The sequence below is a fragment of the Mirounga leonina genome, unplaced genomic scaffold, assembly GCF_011800145.1.
Source record: "Mirounga leonina isolate KUSES-001 unplaced genomic scaffold, KU_Mleo_1.0 Mir_260, whole genome shotgun sequence".
NCBI lineage: Eukaryota > Metazoa > Chordata > Mammalia > Carnivora > Phocidae > Mirounga > Mirounga leonina.
The window spans coordinates 3,145,567-3,152,238 of NW_023270642.1; positions in this window are offsets into that span (position 1 = coordinate 3,145,567).

Consider the following 6,672-nt stretch of genomic DNA (forward strand, 5'->3'; position numbering starts at 1 on the left):
CTTTCTTTCTTTCTTTCTTTCTTTCTTTCTTTCTTTCTTTCTTTCTTCTTTCATCTCTTGAAAGTAGCATATAGTGGGAGTTATTTTCTTAAGCAAATCAGATAATCTATTTTAATAAATGCATGAATCTTTCCCATTTATTATTATTACTGATATAGTTTAACCAACCAATTTTTAGTTTTTTTAGACTATCACTCCTTACCAGCATCTTTTCCTACTTTCTGTTAGATTGATAAAGTTTTACAGATTCCCCCTTTTAAATCTTTATAGATTTGGAAGCTACACATTTCTTTTTTTAAGTTTTTATTTTATTTTATTATTATTTTTTAAATTTAAGTTTTTATTTTAATTTCAGTCAGTTAATATAAAGTGTTATATTAGTTTCTGGTGTACAATATAACAATTCAACAGTTCCATACATCAGCTTGTGCTCATCACAAGTGCCCTCCTTAATCCCCATCACCTATCTCCACTCACCTCCCCTCTGGTAACCATCAGTTTGTTTTCTTTAGTTAAGAGTCTGTTTTTTGGTTTGTCTCTCTCTCTCTTTTTCTCTTTGCTTGTTTGTTTCTTAAATTCCACATATGAGTGAAATCATATGATATTTGTCTTTCTCTGACTTATTTTGCTTAGCATTATACTCTATAGCTCCATTCATGTCATTGCAAATGGCAAGATTTCAACCATTTTTATGGCTGAATAATATTATATATATAAATATATAATATATATAATATATATAAATATATACCCATCTCCTTTATTCATTCATCAATTGATGGACACTTGGGCTGCTTTCCCAGTTTGTCTATTGTAAATAATGCTGCTATAAACATAGGGGTGCATGCATCCCTTTGAATTATTATTATTATTTTATTATTTGTATTCTTTGGATAAATACCGAAATACCAAGTAGTGCAATTGCTGGATCATAGAGTCAGATCGCTAGATCTGAGGAACCTCCATACTGTTTTCCACAGTAGCTGCATTAGTTTGCATTCCCATCAGCTGTGTAAGAGGGTTCCTTTTTCTCCACATCTTCGTCAACACTTGTTGTTTCTTGTGTTGTTGATTTTAACCTGACAGGTATGAGGTGATGTCTCGTTGTAGCTTTGATTTTCATTTCCCTGATGGTAAGTGATGATGAACATCTTCTTATGTGTCTGTTGGCCACCTGTATGTCTTCTTTGGAGACATGACTGTTTATGTCTTCTGCCCATTTCTTAATTGGATTATTTATTTTTTGGGTGTTGAGTTGTAAACATTCTCTATATATTTTGGATACTAACCCTTTATCAGATACGTTATTTGCAAATATCTTCACCCATTCTGTAGGTTGCCTTTTAGTTTTGTTGATTGTTTCCTTCACTGTTCACATGCTTTTATTTTGATGTAGTCCCAATAGTTTATTTTTGCTTTTGTTTCCCTTGCCTCCGGAGGGAGAAAAACATTGCTGTCGCTGATGTCAATGAGGTTACAGCTTGCGTTCTCTTCTAGGATTTTTATGATTTCAAGTCTCATATTTAGGTTTTTAATCCATTTTGAATTTATTTTTTTGTATGGCATACGAAAGTGATCCAGTTTCCTTCTTTTGCTTGTGGCTGTCCAGTTTTTCCAACACCATTTGTTGAAGAGACAGTCCTTTTCCCATTGGATATTCCTCCCTGCTTTGTTGAGATTACTTGACCATATAGTTGTGGGTTTATTTCTGGGTGTTCTATTCTGTTTCTTGATCTATGTGTCTATTTTTGGGCCAGTACCATTCTGTTGGTTACTATGGCTTTGTAATATAACTTGAAGGCTGGAATTGTGATGCCTCCAACTCTGCTTTTCTTTTTCAAGATTGCTTTGGCAATTCAGGCTCTTTTGTGGTGCCATACAATTTTAGGATTGTTCTTTCCAGTTCTGTGAAAGATGCTTTAATATTTTAATAAGCATTGCATTAAATGTGTAGATTGCTTTGAGTATTATAGACACTTGAGCAATATTTGTTTTTCCACTCTGTGAGCATGGAATATTTCTCCATTTCTTTGTGTCATCTTCAGTTTCTTTCATCAGTGTTTTATAGTCTTCAGAGTACAAGTCTTTCACTTCTTTGGTTAGGTTTATTCCTAGGTATCTTATTTTTTGTGCAATTATAAATAGGATTTTTTTCTTAAATTCACTTTCTGCTGCTTCATTATTGATGTATAGAAATGGAATGGATGGTCCAGTTTCATTCTTCTGCATCTGGCTGTCCAATTTTCCCAGCACCATTTATTGAAGAGACTGTCTTTTTTTCATTGGATATTCTTTCCTGATTTGTCAAACATTAGTTGACCATAGAGTTGAGCGTCCATTTCTGGGGTCTCTATTCTGTTCCACTGGTCTATATGTCTGTTTTTGTGCCAATACCATGCTGTCTTGATGATCACAGCTTTGTAATATAGTTTGAAGTCAGGCGTTGTGATGCCCCCAGCTTTGGTTTTCTATTTCAAAAATTCCCTGTCGATTCAGGGTCTTTTCTGGTTCCATACAAATTTTAGGATTGTTTGTTCCAGCTCTGTGGAAAACGTCAATGGTATTTTGATAGGGATTGCTTTGAAAGTGTAGATTGCTTGGGCAGCATAGACATTTTCACAATGTTTATTCTTCTAACCCATGAGCATGGAAAGTTTTTCCATCTCTTTATGTCTTCCTCAATTTCTTTCATAAGTGTTCTGTAGTTTCTAGAGTATAGATCCTTTACCTCTTTGGTTAGATTTATTCTTAGGTACCTTATGGTTTTTGGTGCTATTGTAAATGGAATCAATTCCTTAATTTCTTTTTCTTCAGTTACAATGTTAGTGTATAGAAATGCCACTGATTTTTGTGCATTGATTTTGTATCCTGCCACATTGCTGAATTGCTGTATGAGTTCTAGTAATTTGGGGTGGAGTCTTTTGGGTTTTCCACATAAAGTATCATGTCATCTGTGAAGAGAAAGAGTTTGACTTCTTTTTTGTCAATTTGAATGCCTTCTATTTCTTTTTGTTGTCTGATTGCTGAAGCTAGGACTTCTAGTACTATGTTGAACAAAAGTGGTAAGAGTGGGCATCCCTGTTGTGTTCCTGACCTTAAGGGAAAAGCTCTCTGTTTTTCCCCATTGAGAATGATATTTGCTGCGGGCTTTTCGTAGATGGCTTTTATGATAATGAGGTATATTCCCTCTATCCCTATATTTTGAAGACTTTTAATCAGGAAAGGATGATGTATTTTGTCAAATGCTTTTTCTGCATCAATTGAGAGGATCATATGGTTCTTGTATTTATTTATTTTATTTTTTAAAGATTTGATTTATTTATTTGACAGAGAGAGACACAGCGAGAGAGGGAACACAAGCAGCGGGAGAGGGAGAGGGAGATGGAGAAGCAGGCCCCCCGCAGAGCAGGGAGCCCGACACGGGGCTCGATCCCAGGACCCTGGGATCATGACCTGAGCCGAAGGCAGACGCTTAACGACTGAGCCATGCAGGCGCCCCTGTCTTTTCTTTTATTAATTTGCTCTATCATGTTGATTGTCTTACACTGTTGGTGGGAATGCAAGCTGGTATAGCCACTCTGGAAAACAGTATGGAGGTTCCTCAAGATGTTAAAAATAGAACTACTCTAAGACCCAGCAATTGCACTACTAGATATTTACCCCAAAGATAAAGATGTAGTGAAAAGAAGGGGCAATGCGCCCCAATGTTCATAGCAGCAATGTCCACAATAGCCAAAGTGTGGAAGGAGCCAAGATGCCCTTCAACAGATGAATGAATAAAGAAGATGTGGTACATATATACAATGGAATATTATTTAGCCATCAGAAAGGATAAATATCCACCATTTGCATTGACATGGATGGAACTGGAGGGGATTATGCTAAGTGAAATAAGTCAAGCAGAGAAAGACAATTATCATATGGTTTCACTCATATGTAGAACATAAAGAATAGCACGGGGGAACCATAGGGGAAGGAAGGGAAAACTGAAGGGGGAGAAATCAGAGAGGGAGATGAACCATGAGAGACTATGAAATCTGGGAAAGAATCTGAGGGTTTCAGAGGGAAGGGGGGTGGGGGGATGGGGTAGCCGGGTGATGGGTATTTAGGAGGGCATGTGTTGTGATGAGCACTGGGTGTTATATGCAACTAGTGAATCATTGAACACTACATCAAAAACTAATGATGTACTATACAGTGGCTAACTGAACATAATAAAAAAAAAAAGAAAAAAGAAATGGAATGGATTTCTGTACATTGATTTTGTATCCTATGACTTTATTGAATTCCTTTTTCAGTTCTGACAATTTTTTTGGTGGAGTCTTTTTTTTAATATTTTATTTATTTATTTGACAGAGAGAGAGCACAAACAGGGGGAGCAGCAGAGGGATAGGGAGAAGCAAGCTCCCCACTGAGCAGGGAGCCCAATGTGGGGCTCAATCCCAGGACCCTGGGATCATGACCTGAGTCAAAGGCAGATGCTTATCTGGGCACCCCTGGTGGGTGTCTATATTCAGTTGGTAGTCATTTAAGTTTGAACCCATTCTTTTTTCCTTTCTTCCCCATGTTTTAGGTAGATGTTATTATATTTTATATCCTTTTTTGGTGAATTCCTTGACTGATTTTTTACAGCAGTAAAAATGATTTTGTAATTTCTACCTTTATACTGTCACATTTGGTCTTTCCTTTCCACTCAGAGTCCTACAGGGGACTCTTTCTTGCAGGGCTGGTTTAGTGGTCATGAACTCCTTTAGTTTTTGTCTGGGAAATTCTTTTTCTCTCCTTCTATTCTGAATGATAGTCTTGCTGGATAGCATACTCTTGGCTGCAAATTTTTTTCTTTTCAGCCCTTTGTATATATCATTTCACTCCCTTCTGGCCTGTAAAGTTTCTGGGTGAAAGATCTCCTGCTAGTCTTATGGGTTTTCCCTTGTAGGTTACTTTCTTCTTTTGTCTGTTGCTTTAAAAATTTTTTTTGTTACTATATTTTACCAATTTAATTATAGTATGTCTTGATGTGGGTCTGCTTTTGCTGATTTTGATGGGAGTTCTTTGTGATTCTTGGATCTGGATATTTGTTTCTTTCCCCAGATTAGGGAAGTTTTCAGCTATTATTTCTTCAAATAAATTTTCTGTCCCCTTTTTTCTGTCTTCTTCTTCTGGGTCTCCTATAATATGAATGTTATTACATTTGATGGGGTCACTGACTTCCCTGTCTATTCTCATTTTGCGTAATTCTCTTTTCTCTCTTCTGTTCAGCTTGATTACTTTCCATTACTCTGTCTTTTAGGTACTAATTCATTCCTCTGCTTCTTCCATCCTGTTTATTCCATTGAGCATGTTTCTCATTTCATTTATGGAGCTCTTTATCTCTGATACGTTATTCCTTATCTCTGTATTAAGGATCTTGCTCATGCCTTCCACTCTTTCTCAAGTCCAGTGGGTATATTTATGATCATTGCTTTAAACTTTCTATCAGTCATATTGCTTATATATGTTTTGCTTACATCTCTGGCCATGTCAGTGTCCTGTTCTTTCATTTGGGATAAATTTCTCTGTCTCCTCATTTGTCTGCCTTTCGTGTCTGGTTTTTTTGTGTTAGGAAAGTCAGTGATGTCTTCTGCTCTTGAAAGTAGTGACTTTATGAAGAAGAGGTCCTGGAGTGCCCTGCAGTGCAGTGTTGCCTGTTCACCAGAACCTGACACTTCAGGAGAGTATCTTATGTGTGTTGCTTACACCCTGCTGTTGTGTCTGAATCACTTGTCTTTTCAGTGCAGTCATTTGCACTGACTTTCTGCCTGTTGTGGGCTGTGCTTGCCCTCTGATGTTAGTGGGACCCAGGCAGGCAAGTTTGGGGATGGCATGCCTGCCAGGGAACTTGGAAGCAGGATGGCATCGTTAGCAAAATTTGTAGTGGGCCACTAGTCTTATAACAGATTCCCCAAAGTGAATGGCTGGGGGCTGTGTGCAGGGGCAGTGAGGGGCATGAGGTTGGGTGTGGTGCAGAGTGGGTAACTGCAGAGTGGGGCTGGGCCTGTTCACTGTCTGGAGGCTGGTGTGGTGCCTGTTGGCAGATGTGCACCTGATGCGGGGTGGGGTGCACATGCAGCTTTAACAAAATTTGCTTTGAGCCCAGGGCTGAGGCTAGCAGGCTTGGAGTGGGCAGGAGAACTCATGGGCATGGTGCACTGCTAGCAGGTTAGATAGCAAGTGTCTCTGCAGTGCCACCTACTGCAGGTGGCTCGTGTTTATGCTGGGGGGCTGAGGAGGAAAATGACTCCTGTCAGTGCTCTCATTTTCAGAGATGTACCCCAACATGCTCTGAAATCAGTATGAACAGATCTGTCTCCTGTTTGCCCTTCGCTTTGTGTAAACTGCTGTTTTTATGTTTCCTTTCTGTGCAGACTGCTGTCTCTTTAAGGGCAGAGACCGGGCTATCACCTTCCTGGCTTACCCAGTACTGAGTCAGCTGACTTTTAAAGCTCCAGGTTCCAAGTCCAACTGGTTTTAAACACTCACGGAATTCAGCCCCTCTGATTTTTAAAGCCAAATGCTATAGGGATTAGTCTTCCCCATGTGAGGGTGTGAGGGTCTGTTTCTCTGTCCTCTCCATGCATGTAGCCCTATCCCTCCTGTGGGTAGCCTCTCCCTGCCTTTCTGATCTTCCTAACA